Source organism: Phyllobates terribilis, unplaced genomic scaffold (genome assembly GCF_046119375.1).
Source record: "Phyllobates terribilis strain yellow unplaced genomic scaffold, ASM4611937v1 Scaffold_9__5_contigs__length_417890890, whole genome shotgun sequence".
Classification (NCBI taxonomy): Eukaryota; Metazoa; Chordata; class Amphibia; order Anura; family Dendrobatidae; genus Phyllobates; species Phyllobates terribilis.
Window position 1 is genome coordinate 315,746,913 of NW_027362769.1, and position 22,473 is coordinate 315,769,385.

A 22,473-nucleotide genomic window follows, 5' to 3' on the forward strand; every position below is an offset into this window, starting at 1 on the left:
CCACACACATTTGGAACTCTCCTGGGGTACCCTCACACATATTATTCCCTCATTTAGTGGATATTTTCACAAAAAAGTGAAATTTTCAAAAATCCAGAAAATTGGCTGAAAACGAGTAAATATCAAGGACTCATTCGGCGAATCGCTCTGGAACTGAAATCGGAACGCTCACTGACATTTACCCTATCTGAAAGTCTGATAAACGCCGGAAAAATGACTAAGTCCAAAAAAAATTTTTTTTAAACTTTTTTCAATTTTACCCCCGTGGGATATATATTTTACCCACACACATTTGGAACTCTCCTGGGGTACCCTCACACATATTATTCCCTCATTTAGTGGATATTTTCACAAAAAAGTGAATTTTTCAAAAATTCAGAAAATTGGCTGAAAACGACTAAATATCAAGGTCTCATTGGGCAAATTGCTCTGGAGCTGAAATCGGAACGCTCACTGATATTTCCCCTATCTGAAAGTCTGATAAACGCCGGAAAAATGACTAAGTCCAAAAAAAAATTTTTTTAAACTTTTTTCAATTTTACCCCCGTGGGATATATATTTTACCCACACACATTTGGAACTCTCCTGGGGTACCCTCACACATATTATTCCCTCATTTAGTGGATATTTTCACAAAAAAGTGAATTTTTCAAAAATTCAGAAAATTGGCTGAAAACGACTAAATATCAAGGTCTCATTGGGCAAATTGCTCTGGAGCTGAAATCGGAACGCTCACTGATATTTCCCCTATCTGAAAGTCTGATAAACGCCGGAAAAATGGCTAAGTCCAAAAAAAAATTTTTTTCAACTTTTTTCAATTTTACCCCCGTGGGATATATATTTTACCAACACACATTTGGAACTCTCCTGGGGTACCCTCACACATATTATTCCCTCATTTAGTGGATATTTTCACAAAAAAGTGAAATTTTCAAAAATCCAGAAAATTGGCTGAAAACGACTAAATATCAAGGAATCAATGGGCGAATCGCTCTGGAACTGAAATCGGAACGCTCACTGACATTTGCCCTATCTGAAAGTCTGATAAACGCCGGAAAAATGGCTAAGTCCAAAAAAAATTTTTTTTCAACTTTTTTCAATTTTACCCCCGTGGGATATATATTTTACCCACACACATTTGGAACTCTCCTGGGGTACCCTCACACATATTATTCCCTCATTTAGTGGATATTTTCACAAAAAAGTGAATTTTTCAAAAATCCAGAAAATTGGCTGAAAACGAGTAAATATCAAGGACTCATTCGGCGAATCGCTCTGGAACTGAAATCGGAACGCTCACTGACATTTACCCTATCTGAAAGTCTGATAAACGCCGGAAAAATTACTAAGTCCAAAAAAAATTTTTTTAAAACTTTTTTCAATTTTACCCCCGTGGGATATATATTTTACCCACACACATTTGGAACTCTCCTGGGGTACCCTCACACATATTATTCCCTCATTTAGTGGATATTTTCACAAAAAAGTGAATTTTTCAAAAATCCAGAAAATTGGCTGAAAACGAGTAAATATCAAAGAATCATTGGGCGAATTGCTCTGGAGCTGAAATCAGAACGCTCACTGATATTTCCCCTATCTGAAAGTCTGATAAACGCAAGAAAAATGGCTAAGTCCAAAAAAAAATTTTTTTCAACTTTTTTCAATTTTACCCCCGTGGGATATATATTTTACCCACACACATTTGGAACTCTCCTGGGGTACCCTCACACATATTATTCCCTCATTTAGTGGATATTTTCACAAAAAAGTGAATTTTTCAAAAATCCAGAAAATTGGCTGAAAACGAGTAAATATCAAGGACTCATTCGGCGAATCGCTCTGGAACTGAAATCGGAACGCTCACTGACATTTACCCTATCTGAAAGTCTGATAAACGCCGGAAAAATGACTAAGTCCAAAAAAATTTTTTTTTAAACTTTTTTCAATTTTACCCCCGTGGGATATATATTTTACCCACACACATTTGGAACTCTCCTGGGGTACCCTCACACATATTATTCCCTCATTTAGTGGATATTTTCACAAAAAAGTGAATTTTTCAAAAATCCAGAAAATTGGCTGAAAACGAGTAAATATCAAGGAATCATTGGGCGAATTGCTCTGGAGCTGAAATCAGAACGCTCACTGATATTTCCCCTATCTGAAAGTCTGATAAACGCCGGAAAAATGACTAAGTCCAAAAAATATTTTTTTAAACTTTTTTCAATTTTACCCCCGTGGAATATATATTTTACCCACACACATTTGGAACTCTCCTGGGGTACCCTCACACATATTATTCCCTCATTTAGTGGATATTTTCACAAAAAAGTGAATTTTTCAAAAATCCAGAAAATTGGCTGAAAACGACTAAATATCAAGGACTCATTCGTCGAATCGCTCTGGAACTGAAATCGGAACGCTCACTGACATTTACCCTATCTGAAAGTCTGATAAACGCCGGAAAAATGACTAAGTCCAAAAAAAATTTTTTTTAAACTTTTTTCAATTTTACCCCCGTGGGATATATATTTTACCCACACACATTTGGAACTCTCCTGGGGTACCCTCACACATATTATTCCCTCATTTAGTGGATATTTTCACAAAAAAGTGAATTTTTCAAAAATTCAGAAAATTGGCTGAAAACGACTAAATATCAAGGTCTCATTGGGCAAATTGCTCTGGAGCTGAAATTGGAACGCTCACTGATATTTCCCCTATCTGAAAGTCTGATAAACGCCGGAAAAATGGCTAAGTCCAAAAAAAAATTTTTTTCAACTTTTTTCAATTTTACCCCCGTGGGATATATATTTTACCCACACACATTTGGAACTCTCCTGGGGTACCCTCACACATATTATTCCCTCATTTAGTGGATATTTTCACAAAAAAGTGAATTTTTCAAAAATCCAGAAAATTGGCTGAAAACGAGTAAATATCAAGGACTCATTCGGCGAATCGCTCTGGAACTGAAATCGGAACGCTCACTGACATTTACCCTATCTGAAAGTCTGATAAACGCCGGAAAAATGACTAAGTCCAAAAAAAATTTTTTTTAAACTTTTTTCAATTTTACCCCCGTGGGATATATATTTTACCCACACACATTTGGAACTCTCCTGGGGTACCCTCACACATATTATTCCCTCATTTAGTGGATATTTTCACAAAAAAGTGAATTTTTCAAAAATCCAGAAAATTGGCTGAAAACGAGTAAATATCAAGGAATCATTGGGCGAATTGCTCTGGAGCTGAAATCAGAACGCTCACTGATATTTCCCCTATCTGAAAGTCTGATAAACGCCGGAAAAATGACTAAGTCCAAAAAATATTTTTTTAAACTTTTTTCAATTTTACCCCCGTGGAATATATATTTTACCCACACACATTTGGAACTCTCCTGGGGTACCCTCACACATATTATTCCCTCATTTAGTGGATATTTTCACAAAAAAGTGAATTTTTCAAAAATCCAGAAAATTGGCTGAAAACGACTAAATATCAAGGACTCATTCGGCGAATCGCTCTGGAACTGAAATCGGAACGCTCACTGACATTTACCCTATCTGAAAGTCTGATAAACGCCGGAAAAATGACTAAGTCCAAAAAATTTTTTTTTAAACTTTTTTCAATTTTACCCCCGTGGGATATATATTTTACCCACACACATTTGGAACTCTCCTGGGGTACCCTCACACATATTATTCCCTCATTTAGTGGATATTTTCACAAAAAAGTGAATTTTTCAAAAATTCAGAAAATTGGCTGAAAACGACTAAATATCAAGGTCTCATTGGGCAAATTGCTCTGGAGCTGAAATTGGAACGCTCACTGATATTTCCCCTATCTGAAAGTCTGATAAACGCCGGAAAAATGGCTAAGTCCAAAAAAAAATTTTTTTCAACTTTTTTCAATTTTACCCCCGTGGGATATATATTTTACCAACACACATTTGGAACTCTCCTGGGGTACCCTCACACATATTATTCCCTCATTTAGTGGATATTTTCACAAAAAAGTGAAATTTTCAAAAATCCTGAAAATTGGCTGAAAACGACTAAATATCAAGGTCTCATTGGGCAAATTGCTCTGGAGCTGAAATTGGAACGCTCACTGATATTTCCCCTATCTGAAAGTCTGATAAACGCCGGAAAAATGGCTAAGTCCAAAAAAAAATTTTTTTCAACTTTTTTCAATTTTACCCCCGTGGGATATATATTTTACCCACACACATTTGGAACTCTCCTGGGGTACCCTCACACATATTATTCCCTCATTTAGTGGATATTTTCACAAAAAAGTGAATTTTTCAAAAATCCAGAAAATTGGCTGAAAACGAGTAAATATCAAGGACTCATTCGGCGAATCGCTCTGGAACTGAAATCGGAACGCTCACTGACATTTACCCTATCTGAAAGTCTGATAAACGCCGGAAAAATGACTAAGTCCAAAAAAAATTTTTTTTAAACTTTTTTCAATTTTACCCCCGTGGGATATATATTTTACCCACACACATTTGGAACTCTCCTGGGGTACCCTCACACATATTATTCCCTCATTTAGTGGATATTTTCACAAAAAAGTGAATTTTTCAAAAATCCAGAAAATTGGCTGAAAACGAGTAAATATCAAGGAATCATTGGGCGAATTGCTCTGGAGCTGAAATCAGAACGCTCACTGATATTTCCCCTATCTGAAAGTCTGATAAACGCCGGAAAAATGACTAAGTCCAAAAAATATTTTTTTAAACTTTTTTCAATTTTACCCCCGTGGAATATATATTTTACCCACACACATTTGGAACTCTCCTGGGGTACCCTCACACATATTATTCCCTCATTTAGTGGATATTTTCACAAAAAAGTGAATTTTTCAAAAATCCAGAAAATTGGCTGAAAACGACTAAATATCAAGGACTCATTCGGCGAATCGCTCTGGAACTGAAATCGGAACGCTCACTGACATTTACCCTATCTGAAAGTCTGATAAACGCCGGAAAAATGACTAAGTCCAAAAAAAATTTTTTTTAAACTTTTTTCAATTTTACCCCCGTGGGATATATATTTTACCCACACACATTTGGAACTCTCCTGGGGTACCCTCACACATATTATTCCCTCATTTAGTGGATATTTTCACAAAAAAGTGAATTTTTCAAAAATTCAGAAAATTGGCTGAAAACGACTAAATATCAAGGTCTCATTGGGCAAATTGCTCTGGAGCTGAAATTGGAACGCTCACTGATATTTCCCCTATCTGAAAGTCTGATAAACGCCGGAAAAATGGCTAAGTCCAAAAAAAAATTTTTTTCAACTTTTTTCAATTTTACCCCCGTGGGATATATATTTTACCAACACACATTTGGAACTCTCCTGGGGTACCCTCACACATATTATTCCCTCATTTAGTGGATATTTTTACAAAAAAGTGAAATTTTCAAAAATCCAGAAAATTGGCTGAAAACGACTAAATATCAAGGACTCATTGGGCGAATCGCTCTGGAACTGAAATCGGAACGCTCACTGACATTTGCCCTATCTGAAAGTCTGATAAACGCCGGAAAAATGACTAAGTCCAAAAAAAATTTTTTTAAAACTTTTTTCAATTTTACCCCCGTGGGATATATATTTTACCCACACACATTTGGAACTCTCCTGGGGTACCCTCACACATATTATTCCCTCATTTAGTGGATATTTTCACAAAAAAGAGAATTTTTCAAAAATCCAGAAAATTGGCTGAAAAAGACTAAATATCAAGGAATCATTGGGAGAATTGCTCTGGAGCTGAAATCAGAACGCTCACTGATATTTCCCCTATCTGAAAGTCTGATAAACGCCGGAAAAATGGCTAAGTCCAAAAAAAAATTTTTTTCAACTTTTTTCAATTTTACCCCCGTGGGATATATATTTTACCCACACACATTTGGAACTCTCCTGGGGTACCCTCGCACATATTATTCCCTCATTTAGTGGATATTTTCACAAAAAAGTGAATTTTTCAAAAATTCAAAAAATTGGCTGAAAACGACTAAATATCAAGGAATCATTGGGCGAATCGCTCTGGAACTGAAATCGGAACGCTCACTGACATTTGCCCTATCTGAAAGTCTGATAAACGCCGGAAAAATGGCTAAGTCCAAAAAAAAATTTTTTTCAACTTTTTTCAATTTTACCCCCGTGGGATATATATTTTACCCACACACATTTGGAACTCTCCTGGGGTACCCTCACACATATTATTCCCTCATTTAGTGGATATTTTCACAAAAAAGTGAATTTTTCAAAAATCCAGAAAATTGGCTGAAAACGACTAAATATCAAGGAATCATTGGGCGAATCGCTCTGGAACTGAAATCGGAATGCTCACTGACATTTGCCCTATCTGAAAGTCTGATAAACGCCGGAAAAATGGCTAAGTCCAAAAAAAAATTTTTTTCAACTTTTTTCAATTTTACCCCCGTGGGATATATATTTTACCAAAACACATTTGGAACTCTCCTGGGGTACCCTCACACATATTATTCCCTCATTTAGTGGATATTTTCACAAAAAAGTGAAATTTTCAAAAATCCAGAAAATTGGCTGAAAACGACTAAATATCAAGGACTCATTGGGCGAATCGCTCTGGAACTGAAATCGGAACGCTCACTGACATTTGCCCTATCTGAAAGTCTGATAAACGCCGGAAAAATGACTAAGTCCAAAAAAAATTTTTTTTAAACTTTTTTCAATTTTACCCCCGTGGGATATATATTTTACCCACACACATTTGGAACTCTCCTGGGGTACCCTCACACATATTATTCCCTCATTTAGTGGATATTTTCACAAAAAAGAGAATTTTTCAAAAATCCAGAAAATTGGCTGAAAAAGACTAAATATCAAGGAATCATTGGGCGAATTGCTCTGGAGCTGAAATCAGAACGCTCACTGATATTTCCCCTATCTGAAAGTCTGATAAACGCCGGAAAAATGGCTAAGTCCAAAAAAAAATTTTTTTCAACTTTTTTCAATTTTACCCCCGTGGGATATATATTTTACCCACACACATTTGGAACTCTCCTGGGGTACCCTCACACATATTATTCCCTCATTTAGTGGATATTTTCACAAAAAAGTGAATTTTTCAAAAATCCAGAAAATTGGCTGAAAACGAGTAAATATCAAAGAATCATTGGGCGAATTGCTCTGGAGCTGAAATCAGAACGCTCACTGATATTTCCCCTATCTGAAAGTCTGATAAACGCCGGAAAAATGGCTAAGTCCAAAAAAAAATTTTTTCAACTTTTTTCAATTTTACCCCCGTGGGATATATATTTTACCCACACACATTAGGAACTCTCCTGGGGTACCCTCACACATATTATTCCCTCATTTAGTGGATATTTTCACAAAAAAGTGAATTTTTCAAAAATCCAGAAAATTGGCTGAAAACGAGTAAATATCAAGGAATCATTGGGCGAATTGCTCTGGAGTTGAAATCAGAACGCTCACTGATATTTCCCCTATCTGAAAGTCTGATAAACGCCGGAAAAATGACTAAGTCCAAAAAAAATTTTTTTAAACTTTTTTCAATTTTACCCCCGTGGAATATATATTTTACCCACACACATTTGGAACTCTCCTGGGGTACCCTCACACATATTATTCCCTCATTTAGTGGATATTTTCACAAAAAAGTGAATTTTTCAAAACTCCAGAAAATTGGCTGAAAACGACTAAATATCAAGGACTCATTCGGCGAATCGCTCTGGAACTGAAATCGGAACGCTCACTGACATTTACCCTATCTGAAAGTCTGATAAACGCCGGAAAAATGACTAAGTCCAAAAAAAATTTTTTTTAAACTTTTTTCAATTTTACCCCCGTGGGATATATATTTTACCCACACACATTTGGAACTCTCCTGGGGTACCCTCACACATATTATTCCCTCATTTAGTGGATATTTTCACAAAAAAGTGAATTTTTCAAAAATTCAGAAAATTGGCTGAAAACGACTAAATATCAAGGTCTCATTGGGCAAATTGCTCTGGAGCTGAAATCGGAACGCTCACTGATATTTCCCCTATCTGAAAGTCTGATAAACGCCGGAAAAATGGCTAAGTCCAAAAAAAAATTTTTTTCAACTTTTTTCAATTTTACCCCCGTGGGATATATATTTTACACACACACATTTGGAACTCTCCTGGGGTACCCTCACACATATTATTCCCTCATTTAGTGGATATTTTCACAAAAAAGTGAATTTTTCAAAAATCCAGAAAATTGGCTGAAAACGAGTAAATATCAAAGAATCATTGGGCGAATTGCTCTGGAGCTGAAATCAGAAAGCTCACTGATATTTCCCCTATCTGAAAGTCTGATAAACGCCGGAAAAATGGCTAAGTCCAAAAAAAAAATTTTTTCAACTTTTTTCAATTTTACCCCCGTGGGATATATATTTTACCCACACACATTTGGAACTCTCCTGGGGTACCCTCACACATATTATTCCCTCATTTAGTGGATATTTTCACAAAAAAGTGAATTTTTCAAAAATCCAGAAAATTGGCTGAAAACGAGTAAATATCAAGGAATCATTGGGCGAATTGCTCTGGAGCTGAAATCAGAACGCTCACTGATATTTCCCCTATCTGAAAGTCTGATAAACGCCGGAAAAATGACTAAGTCCAAAAAAAAATTTTTAAAACTTTTTTCAATTTTACCCCCGTGGAATATATATTTTACCCACACACATTTGGAACTCTCCTGGGGTACCCTCACACATATTATTCCCTCATTTAGTGGATATTTTCACAAAAAAGTGAATTTTTCAAAAATCCAGAAAATTGGCTGAAAACGACTAAATATCAAGGACTCATTCGGCGAATCGCTCTGGAACTGAAATCGGAACGCTCACTGACATTTACCCTATCTGAAAGTCTGATAAACGCCGGAAAAATGACAAAGTCCAAAAAAAATTTTTTTTAAACTTTTTTCAATTTTACCCCCGTGGGATATATATTTTACCCACACACATTTGGAACTCTCCTGGGGTACCCTCACACATATTATTCCCTCATTTAGTGGATATTTTCACAAAAAAGTGAATTTTTCAAAAATTCAGAAAATTGGCTGAAAACGACTAAATATCAAGGTCTCATTGGGCAAATTGCTCTGGAGCTGAAATCGGAACGCTCACTGATATTTCCCCTATCTGAAAGTCTGATAAACGCCGGAAAAATGGCTAAGTCCAAAAAAAAATTTTTTTCAACTTTTTTCAATTTTACCCCCGTGGGATATATATTTTACCCACACACATTTGGAACTCTCCTGGGGTACCCTCACACATATTATTCCCTCATTTAGTGGATATTTTCACAAAAAAGTGAATTTTTCAAAAATCCAGAAAATTGGCTGAAAACGAGTAAATATCAAAGAATCATTGGGCGAATTGCTCTGGAGCTGAAATCAGAACGCTCACTGATATTTCCCCTATCTGAAAGTCTGATAAACGCCGGAAAAATGGCTAAGTCCAAAAAAAAATTTTTTTCAACTTTTTTCAATTTTACCCCCGTGGGATATATATTTTACCCACACACATTTGGAACTCTCCTGGGGTACCCTCACACATATTATTCCCTCATTTAGTGGATATTTTCACAAAAAAGAGAATTTTTCAAAAATCCAGAAAATTGGCTCAAAAAGACTAAATATCAAGGAATCATTGGGCGAATTGCTCTGGAGCTGAAATCAGAACGCTCACTGATATTTCCCCTATCTGAAAGTCTGATAAACGCCGGAAAAATGACTAAGTCCAAAAAAAATTTTTTTAAACTTTTTTCAATTTTACCCCCGTGGAATATATATTTTACCCACACACATTTGGAACTCTCCTGAGGTACCCTCACACATATTATTCCCTCATTTAGTGGATATTTTCACAAAAAAGTGAATTTTTCAAAAATCCTGAAAATTGGCTGAAAACGACTAAATATCAAGGTCTCATTGGGCAAATTGCTCTGGAGCTGAAATCGGAACGCTCACTGATATTTCCCCTATCTGAAAGTCTGATAAACGCCGGAAAAATGGCTAAGTCCAAAAAAAAATTTTTTTCAACTTTTTTCAATTTTACCCCCGTGGGATATATATTCTACCCACACACATTTGGAACTCTCCTGGGGTACCCTCGCACATATTATTCCCTCATTTAGTGGATATTTTCACAAAAAAGTGAATTTTTCAAAAATTCAGAAAATTGGCTGAAAACGACTAAATATCAAGGAATCATTGTGCGAATCGCTCTGGAACTGAAATCGGAACGCTCACTGACATTTGCCCTATCTGAAAGTCTGATAAACGCCGGAAAAATGGCTAAGTCCAAAAAAAAATTTTTTTCAACTTTTTTCAATTTTACCCCCGTGGGATATATATTTTACCCACACACATTTGGAACTCTCCTGGGGTACCCTCACACATATTATTCCCTCATTTAGTGGATATTTTCACAAAAAAGTGAATTTTTCAAAAATCCAGAAAATTGGCTGAAAACGAGTAAATATCAAGGAATCATTGGGCGAATTGCTCTGGAGCTGAAATCAGAACGCTCACTGATATTTCCCCTATCTGAAAGTCTGATAAACGCCGGAAAAATGACTAAGTCCAAAAAAAATTTTTTTAAACTTTTTTCAATTTTACCCCCGTGGAATATATATTTTACCCACACACATTTGGAACTCTCCTTGGGTACCCTCACACATATTATTCCCTCATTTAGTGGATATTTTCACAAAAAAGTGAATTTTTCAAAAATCCAGAAAATTGGCTGAAAACGACTAAATATCAAGGACTCATTCGGCGAATCGCTCTGGAACTGAAATCGGAACGCTCACTGACATTTACCCTATCTGAAAGTCTGATAAACGCCGGAAAAATGACTAAGTCCAAAAAAAATTTTTTTTAAACTTTTTTCAATTTTACCCCCGTGGGATATATATTTTACCCACACACATTTGGAACTCTCCTGGGGTACCCTCACACATATTATTCCCTCATTTAGTGGATATTTTCACAAAAAAGTGAATTTTTCAAAAATTCAGAAAATTGGCTGAAAACGACTAAATATCAAGGTCTCATTGGGCAAATTGCTCTGGAGCTGAAATCGGAACGCTCACTGATATTTCCCCTATCTGAAAGTCTGATAAACGCCGGAAAAATGGCTAAGTCCAAAAAAAAATTTTTTTCAACTTTTTTCAATTTTACCCCCGTGGGATATATATTTTACCCACACACATTTGGAACTCTCCTGGGGTACCCTCACACATATTATTCCCTCATTTAGTGGATATTTTCACAAAAAAGTGAATTTTTCAAAAATCCAGAAAATTGGCTGAAAACGAGTAAATATCAAAGAATCATTGGGCGAATTGCTCTGGAGCTGAAATCAGAACGCTCACTGATATTTCCCCTATCTGAAAGTCTGATAAACGCCGGAAAAATGGCTAAGTCCAAAAAAAAATTTTTTTCAACTTTTTTCAATTTTACCCCCGTGGGATATATATTTTACCCACACACATTTGGAACTCTCCTGGGGTACCCTCGCACATATTATTCCCTCATTTAGTGGATATTTTCACAAAAAAGTGAATTTTTCAAAAATTCAGAAAATTGGCTGAAAACGACTAAATATCAAGGAATCATTGGGCGAATCGCTCTGGAACTGAAATCGGAACGCTCACTGACATTTGCCCTATCTGAAAGTCTGATAAACGCCGGAAAAATGGCTAAGTCCAAAAAAAAATTTTTTTCAACTTTTTTCAATTTTACCCCGTGGGATATATATTTTACCCACACACATTTGGAACTCTCCTGGGGTACCCTCACACATATTATTCCCTCATTTAGTGGATATTTTCACAAAAAAGTGAATTTTTAAAAAATCCAGAAAATTGGCTGAAAACGACTAAATATCAAGGAATCATTGGGCGAATCGCTCTGGAACTGAAATCGGAACGCTCACTGACATTTGCCCTATCTGAAAGTCTGATAAACGCCGGAAAAATGGCTAAGTCCAAAAAAAAATTTTTTTCAACTTTTTTCAATTTTACCCCCGTGGGATATATATTTTACCCACACACATTTGGAACTCTCCTGGGGTACCCTCACACATATTATTCCCTCATTTAGTGGATATTTTCACAAAAAAGTGAATTTTTCAAAAATTCAGAAAATTGGCTGAAAACGACTAAATATCAAGGTCTCATTGGGCAAATTGCTCTGGAGCTGAAATCGGAACGCTCACTGATATTTCCCCTATCTGAAAGTCTGATAAACGCCGGAAAAATGGCTAAGTCCAAAAAAAAATTTTTTTCAACTTTTTTCAATTTTACCCCCGTGGGATATATATTTTACCCACACACATTTGGAACTCTCCTGGGGTACCCTCACACATATTATTCCCTCATTTAGTGGATATTTTCACAAAAAAGTGAATTTTTCAAAAATCCAGAAAATTGGCTGAAAACGAGTAAATATCAAAGAATCATTGGGCGAATTGCTCTGGAGCTGAAATCAGAACGCTCACTGATATTTCCCCTATCTGAAAGTCTGATAAACGCCGGAAAAATGGCTAAGTCCAAAAAAAAATTTTTTTCAACTTTTTTCAATTTTACCCCCGTGGGATATATATTTTACCCACACACATTTGGAACTCTCCTGGGGTACCCTCGCACATATTATTCCCTCATTTAGTGGATATTTTCACAAAAAAGTGAATTTTTCAAAAATTCAGAAAATTGGCTGAAAACGACTAAATATCAAGGAATCATTGGGCGAATCGCTCTGGAACTGAAATCGGAACGCTCACTGACATTTGCCCTATCTGAAAGTCTGATAAACGCCGGAAAAATGGCTAAGTCCAAAAAAAAATTTTTTTCAACTTTTTTCAATTTTACCCCCGTGGGATATATATTTTACCCACACACATTTGGAACTCTCCTGGGGTACCCTCACACATATTATTCCCTCATTTAGTGGATATTTTCACAAAAAAGTGAATTTTTAAAAAATCCAGAAAATTGGCTGAAAACGACTAAATATCAAGGAATCATTGGGCGAATCGCTCTGGAACTGAAATCGGAACGCTCACTGACATTTGCCCTATCTGAAAGTCTGATAAACGCCGGAAAAATGGCTAAGTCCAAAAAAAAATTTTTTTCAACTTTTTTCAATTTTACCCCCGTGGGATATATATTTTACCCACACACATTTGGAACTCTCCTGGGGTACCCTCACACATATTATTCCCTCATTTAGTGGATATTTTCACAAAAAAGTGAATTTTTCAAAAATCCAGAAAATTGGCTGAAAACGAGTAAATATCAAGGAATCATTGGGCGAATTGCTCTGGAGCTGAAATCAGAACGCTCACTGATATTTCCCCTATCTGAAAGTCTGATAAACGCCGGAAAAATGACTAAGTCCAAAAAAAATTTTTTTAAACTTTTTTCAATTTTACCCCCGTGGAATATATATTTTACCCACACACATTTGGAACTCTCCTGGGGTACCCTCACACATATTATTCCCTCATTTAGTGGATATTTTCACAAAAAAGTGAATTTTTCAAAAATCCAGAAAATTGGCTGAAAACGACTAAATATCAAGGACTCATTCGGCGAATCGCTCTGGAACTGAAATCGGAACGCTCACTGACATTTACCCTATCTGAAAGTCTGATAAACGCCGGAAAAATGACTAAGTCCAAAAAAAATTTTTTTTAAACTTTTTTCAATTTTACCCCCGTGGGATATATATTTTACCCACACACATTTGGAACTCTCCTGGGGTACCCTCACACATATTATTCCCTCATTTAGTGGATATTTTCACAAAAAAGTGAATTTTTCAAAAATTCAGAAAATTGGCTGAAAACTACTAAATATCAAGGTCTCATTGGGCAAATTGCTCTGGAGCTGAAATCGGAACGCTCACTGATATTTCCCCTATCTGAAAGTCTGATAAACGCCGGAAAAATGGCTAAGTCCAAAAAAAAATTTTTTTCAACTTTTTTCAATTTTACCCCCGTGGGATATATATTTTACCAACACACATTTGGAACTCTCCTGGGGTACCCTCGCACATATTATTCCCTCATTTAGTGGACATTTTCACAAAAAAGTGAATTTTTCAAAAATCCAGAAAATTGGCTGAAAACGACTAAATATCAAGGACTCATTGGGCGAATCGCTCTGGAACTGAAATCGGAACGCTCACTGACATTTGCCCTATCTGAAAGTCTGATAAACGCCGGAAAAATGACTAAGTCCAAAAAAAATTTTTTTTAAACTTTTTTCAATTTTACCCCCGTGGGATATATATTTTACCCACACACATTTGGAACTCTCCTGGGGTACCCTCACACATATTATTCCCTCATTTAGTGGATATTTTCACAAAAAAGTGCATTTTTCAAAAATTCAGAAAATTGGCTGAAAACGACTAAATATCAAGGTCTCATTGGGCGAATTGCTCTGGAGCTGAAATCGGAACGCTCACTGATATTTCCCCTATCTGAAAGTCTGATAAACGCCGGAAAAATGGCTAAGTCCAAAAAAAAATTTTTTTCAACTTTTTTCAATTTTACCCCCGTGGGATATATATTTTACCCACACACATTTGGAACTCTCCTGGGGTACCCTCACACATATTATTCCCTCATTTAGTGGATATTTTCACAAAAAAGTGAAATTTTCAAAAATCCAGAAAATTGGCTGAAAACGACTAAATATCAAGGACTCATTGGGCGAATCGCTCTGGAACTGAAATCGGAACGCTCACTGACATTTGCCCTATCTGAAAGTCTGATAAACGCCGGAAAAATGACTAAGTCCAAAAAAAATTTTTTTTAAACTTTTTTCAATTTTACCCCCGTGGGATATATATTTTACCCACACACATTTGGAACTCTCCTGGGGTACCCTCACACATATTATTCCCTCATTTAGTGGATATTTTCACAAAAAAGCGAATTTTTCAAAAATCCAGAAAATTGGCTGAAAACGAGTAAATATCAAGGAATCATTGGGCGAATTGCTCTGGAGCTGAAATCAGAATGCTCACTGACATTTGCCCTATCTGAAAGTCTGATAAACGCCGGAAAAATGGCTAAGTCCAAAAAAAAATTTTTTCAACTTTTTTCAATTTTCCCCCCGTGGGATATATATTTTACCCACACACATTTGGAACTCTCCTGGGGTACCCTCACACATATTATTCCCTCATTTACTGGATATTTTCACAAAAAAGTGAAATTTTCAAAAATCCAGAAAATTGGCTGAAAACGACTAAATATCAAGGACTCATTGGGCGAATCGCTCTGGAACTGAAATCGGAATGCTCACTGACATTTGCCCTATCTGAAAGTCTGATAAACGCCGGAAAAATGACTAAGTCCAAAAAAAATTTTTTTTAAACTTTTTTCAATTTTACCCCCGTGGGATATATATTTTACCCACACACATTTGGAACTCTCCTGGGGTACCCTCACACATATTATTCCCTCATTTAGTGGATATTTTCACAAAAAAGTGAATTTTTCAAAAATTCAGAAAATTGGCTGAAAACGACTAAATATCAAGGTCTCATTGGGCGAATTGCTCTGGAGCTGAAATCGGAACGCTCACTGATATTTCCCCTATCTGAAAGTCTGATAAACGCCGGAAAAATGGCTAAGTCCAAAAAACAATTTTTTTCAACTTTTTTCAATTTTACCCCCGTGGAATATATATTTTACCCACACACATTTGGAACTCTCCTGGGGTACCCTCACACATATTATTCCCTCATTTAGTGGATATTTTCACAAAAAAGTGAATTTTTCAAAAATCCAGAAAATTGGCTGAAAACGACTAAATATCCAAGACTCATTGGGCAAATCGCTCTGGAACTGAAATCGGAACGCTCACTGACATTTGCCCTATCTGAAAGTCTGATAAACGCCGGAAAAATGACTAAGTCCAAAAAAAAATTTTTTTCAACTTTTTTCAATTTTACCCCCGTGGGATATATATTTTACCCACACACATTTGGAACTCTCCTGGGGTACCCTCACACATATTATTCCCTCATTTAGTGGATATTTTCACAAAAAAGAGAATTTTTCAAAAATCCAGAAAATTGGCTGAAAAAGACTAAATATCAAGGACTCATTGGGCGAATCGCTCTGGAACAGAAATCGGAACTCTCACTGACATTTGCCCTATCTGAAAGTCTGATAAACGCCGGAAAAATGGCTAAGTCCAAAAAACAATTTTTTTCAACATTTTTCAATTTTACCCCCGTGGGATATATATTTTACCCACACACATTTGGAACTCTCCTGGGGTACCCTCACACATATTATTCCCTCATTTAGTGGATATTTTCACAAAAAAGTGAATTTTTCAAAAATCCAGAAAATTGGCTGAAAATGAGTAAATATCAAGGAATCATTGGGCGAATTGCTCTGGAACAGAAATCGGAATGCTCACTGACATTTGCCCTATCTGAAAGTCTGATAAACGCCGGAAAAATGGCTAAGTCCAAAAAACAATTTTTTTCAACTTTTTTCAATTTTACCCCCGTGGGATATATATTTTACCCACACACATTTGGAACTCTCCTGGGGTACCCTCACACATATTATTCCCTCATTTAGTGGATATTTTCACAAAAAAGTGAATTTTTCAAAAATCCAGAAAATTGGCTGAAAACGAGTAAATATCAAGGAATCATTGGGCGAATTGCTCTGGAACAGAAATCGGAATGCTCACTGACATTTGCCCTATCTGAAAGTCTGATAAACGCCGGAAAAATGGCTAAGTCCAAAAAAAAATTTTTTTAAACTTTTTTCAATTTTACCCCCGTGGGATATATATTTTACCCACACACATTTGGAACTCTCCTGGGGTACCCTCACACATATTATTCCCTCATTTAGTGGATATTTTCACAAAAAAGTGAATTTTTCAAAAATCCAGAAAATTGGCTGAAAACGACTAAATATCAAGGACTCATTCGGCGAATCGCTCTGGAACTGAAATCGGAACGCTCACTGACATTTACCCTATCTGAAAGTCTGATAAACGCCGGAAAAATGACTAAGTCCAAAAAAAATTTTTTTTAAACTTTTTTCAATTTTACCCCCGTGGGATATATATTTTACCCACACACATTTGGAACTCTCCTGGGGTACCCTCACACATATTATTCCCTCATTTAGTGGATATTTTCACAAAAAAGTGAATTTTTCAAAAATTCAGAAAATTGGCTGAAAACTACTAAATATCAAGGTCTCATTGGGCAAATTGCTCTGGAGCTGAAATCGGAACGCTCACTGATATTTCCCCTATCTGAAAGTCTGATAAACGCCGGAAAAATGGCTAAGTCCAAAAAAAAATTTTTTTCAACTTTTTTCAATTTTACCCCCGTGGGATATATATTTTACCAACACACATTTGGAACTCTCCTGGGGTACCCTCGCACATATTATTCCCTCATTTAGTGGACATTTTCACAAAAAAGTGAATTTTTCAAAAATCCAGAAAATTGGCTGAAAACGACTAAATATCAAGGACTCATTGGGCGAATCGCTCTGGAACTGAAATCGGAACGCTCACTGACATTTGCCCTATCTGAAAGTCTGATAAACGCCGGAAAAATGACTAAGTCCAAAAAAAATTTTTTTTAAACTTTTTTCAATTTTACCCCCGTGGGATATATATTTTACCCACACACATTTGGAACTCTCCTGGGGTACCCTCACACATATTATTCCCTCATTTAGTGGATATTTTCACAAAAAAGCGAATTTTTCAAAAATCCAGAAAATTGGCTGAAAACGAGTAAATATCAAGGAATCATTGGGCGAATTGCTCTGGAGCTGAAATCAGAATGCTCACTGACATTTGCCCTATCTGAAAGTCTGATAAACGCCGGAAAAATGGCTAAGTCCAAAAAAAAATTTTTTCAACTTTTTTCAATTTTCCCCCCGTGGGATATATATTTTACCCACACACATTTGGAACTCTCCTGGGGTACCCTCACACATATTATTCCCTCATTTACTGGATATTTTCACAAAAAAGTGAAATTTTCAAAAATCCAGAAAATTGGCTGAAAACGACTAAATATCAAGGACTCATTGGGCGAATCGCTCTGGAACTGAAATCGGAACGCTCACTGACATTTGCCCTATCTGAAAGTCTGATAAACGCCGGAAAAATGACTAAGTCCAAAAAAAATTTTTTTTAAACTTTTTTCAATTTTACCCCCGTGGGATATATATTTTACCCACACACATTTGGAACTCTCCTGGGGTACCCTCACACATATTATTCCCTCATTTAGTGGATATTTTCACAAAAAAGTGAATTTTTCAAAAATTCAGAAAATTGGCTGAAAACGACTAAATATCAAGGTCTCATTGGGCGAATTGCTCTGGAGCTGAAATCGGAACGCTCACTGATATTTCCCCTATCTGAAAGTCTGATAAACGCCGGAAAAATGGCTAAGTCCAAAAAACAATTTTTTTCAACTTTTTTCAATTTTACCCCCGTGGAATATATATTTTACCCACACACATTTGGAACTCTCCTGGGGTACCCTCACACATATTATTCCCTCATTTAGTGGATATTTTCACAAAAAAGTGAATTTTTCAAAAATCCAGAAAATTGGCTGAAAACGACTAAATATCCAAGACTCATTGGGCAAATCGCTCTGGAACTGAAATCGGAACGCTCACTGACATTTGCCCTATCTGAAAGTCTGATAAACGCCGGAAAAATGACTAAGTCCAAAAAAAAATTTTTTTCAACTTTTTTCAATTTTACCCCCGTGGGATATATATTTTACCCACACACATTTGGAACTCTCCTGGGGTACCCTCACACATATTATTCCCTCATTTAGTGGATATTTTCACAAAAAAGAGAATTTTTCAAAAATCCAGAAAATTGGCTGAAAAAGACTAAATATCAAGGACTCATTGGGCGAATCGCTCTGGAACAGAAATCGGAACTCTCACTGACATTTGCCCTATCTGAAAGTCTGATAAACGCCGGAAAAATGGCTAAGTCCAAAAAACAATTTTTTTCAACATTTTTCAATTTTACCCCCGTGGGATATATATTTTACCCACACACATTTGGAACTCTCCTGGGGTACCCTCACACATATTATTCCCTCATTTAGTGGATATTTTCACAAAAAAGTGAATTTTTCAAAAATCCAGAAAATTGGCTGAAAATGAGTAAATATCAAGGAATCATTGGGCGAATTGCTCTGGAACAGAAATCGGAATGCTCACTGACATTTGCCCTATCTGAAAGTCTGATAAACGCCGGAAAAATGGCTAAGTCCAAAAAACAATTTTTTTCAACTTTTTTCAATTTTACCCCCGTGGGATATATATTTTACCCACACACATTTGGAACTCTCCTGGGGTACCCTCACACATATTATTCCCTCATTTAGTGGATATTTTCACAAAAAAGTGAATTTTTCAAAAATCCAGAAAATTGGCTGAAAACGAGTAAATATCAAGGAATCATTGGGCGAATTGCTCTGGAACAGAAATCAGAATGCTCACTGACATTTGCCCTATCTGAAAGTCTGATAAACGCCGGAAAAATGGCTAAGTATAAAAAAAAATTTTTTTCAACTTTTTTCAATTTTACCCCCGTGGGATATATATTTTACCCACACACATTTGGAACTCTCCTGGGGTACCCTCACACATATTATTCCATCATTTAGTGGATATTTTCACAAAAAAGTGAATTTTTCAAAAATCCAGAAAATTGGCTGAAAACGAGTAAATATCAAGGAATCATTGGGCGAATTGCTCTGGAGCTGAAATCAGAATGCTCACTGATATTTCCCCTATCTGAAAGTCTGATAAACGCCGGAAAAATGTCTAAGTCCAAAAAAAAATTTTTTTCAACTTTTTTCAATTTTACCCCCGTGGGATATATATTTTACCCACACACATTTGGAACTCTCCTGGGGTACCCTTACACATATTATTCCCTCATTTAGTGGATATTTTCACAAAAAAGTGAATTTTTCAAAAATCCAGAAAATTGGCTGAAAACGAGTAAATATCAAGGAATCATTGGGCGAATTGCTCTGGAGCTGAAATCAGAACGTTCACTGATATTTCCCCTATCTGAAAGTCTGATAAACGCCGGAAAAATGACTAAGTCCAAAAAAAATTTTTTTAAACTTTTTTCAATTTTACCCCTGTGGAATATATATTTTACCCACACACATTTGGAACTCTCCTGGGGTACCCTCACACATATTATTCCCTCATTTAGTGGATATTTTCACAAAAAAGTGAATTTTTCAAAAATCCAGAAAATTAGCTGAAAACGACTAAATATCAAGGACTCATTGGGCGAATTGCTCTGGAACAGAAATCGGAATGCTCACTGACATTTGCCCTATCTGAAAGTCTGATAAACGCCGGAAAAATGGCTAAGTCCAAAAAAAAAATTTTTTAAACTTTTTTCAATTTTACCCCCGTGGGATATATATTTTACCCACACACATTTGGAACTCTCCTGGGGTACCCTCACACATATTATTCCCTCATTTAGTGGATATTTTCACAAAAAAGTGAATTTTTCAAAAATTCAGAAAATTGGCTGAAAAAGACTAAATATCAAGGACTCATTGGGCGAATCGCTCTGGAACAGAAATCGGAACACTCACTGACATTTGCCCTATCTGAAAGTCTGATAAACGCCGGAAAAATGGCTAAGTCCAAAAAACAATTTTTTTCAACTTTTTTCAATTTTACCCCCGTGGGATATATATTTTACCCACACACATTTGGAACTCTCCTGGGGTACCCTCACACATATTATTCCCTCATTTAGTGGATATTTTCACAAAAAAGTGAATTTTTCAAAAATCCAGAAAATTGGCTGAAAACGAGTAAATATCAAGGAATCATTGGGCGAATTGCTCTGGAACAGAAATCGGAATGCTCACTGACATTTGCCCTATCTGAAAGTCTGATAAACGCCGGAAAAATGGCTAAGTCCAAAAAAAAATTTTTTTAAACTTTTTTCAATTTTACCCCCGTGGGATATATATTTTACCCACACACATTTGGAACTCTCCTGGGGTACCCTCACACATATTATTCCCTCATTTAGTGGATATTTTCACAAAAAAGTGAATTTTTCAAAAATTCAGAAAATTGGCTGAAAAAGACTAAATATCAAGGACTCATTGGGCGAATCGCTCTGGAACAGAAATCGGAACGCTCACTGACATTTGCCCTATCTGAAAGTCTGATAAACGCCGGAAAAATGGCTAAGTATAAAAAAAAATTTTTTTTCAACTTTTTTCAATTTTACCCCCGTGGGATATATATTTTACCCACACACATTTGGAACTCTCCTGGGGTACCCTCACACATATTATTCCATCATTTAGTGGATATTTTCACAAAAAAGTGAATTTTTCAAAAATCCAGAAAATTGGCTGAAAACGAGTAAATATCAAGGAATCATTGGGCGAATTGCTCTGGAGCTGAAATCAGAATGCTCACTGATATTTCCCCTATCTGAAAGTCTGATAAACGCCGGAAAAATGTCTAAGTCCAAAAAAAAATTTTTTTCAACTTTTTTCAATTTTACCCCCGTGGGATATATATTTTACCCACACACATTTGGAACTCTCCTGGGGTACCCTTACACATATTATTCCCTCATTTAGTGGATATTTTCACAAAAAAGTGAATTTTTCAAAAATCCAGAAAATTGGCTGAAAACGAGTAAATATCAAGGAATCATTGGGCGAATTGCTCTGGAGCTGAAATCAGAACGCTCACTGATATTTCCCCTATCTGAAAGTCTGATAAACGCCGGAAAAATGACTAAGTCCAAAAAAAATTTTTTTAAACTTTTTTCAATTTTACCCCTGTGGAATATATATTTTACCCACACACATTTGGAACTCTCCTGGGGTACCCTCACACATATTATTCCCTCATTTAGTGGATATTTTCACAAAAAAGTGAATTTTTCAAAAATCCAGAAAATTAGCTGAAAACGACTAAATATCAAGGACTCATTGGGCGAATTGCTCTGGAACAGAAATCGGAATGCTCACTGACATTTGCCCTATCTGAAAGTCTGATAAACGCCGGAAAAATGGCTAAGTCCAAAAAAAAAATTTTTTAAACTTTTTTCAATTTTACCCCCGTGGGATATATATTTTACCCACACACATTTGGAACTCTCCTGGGGTACCCTCACACATATTATTCCCTCATTTAGTGGATATTTTCACAAAAAAGTGAATTTTTCAAAAATTCAGAAAATTGGCTGAAAAAGACTAAATATCAAGGACTCATTGGGCGAATCGCTCTGGAACAGAAATCGGAACACTCACTGACATTTGCCCTATCTGAAAGTCTGATAAACGCCGG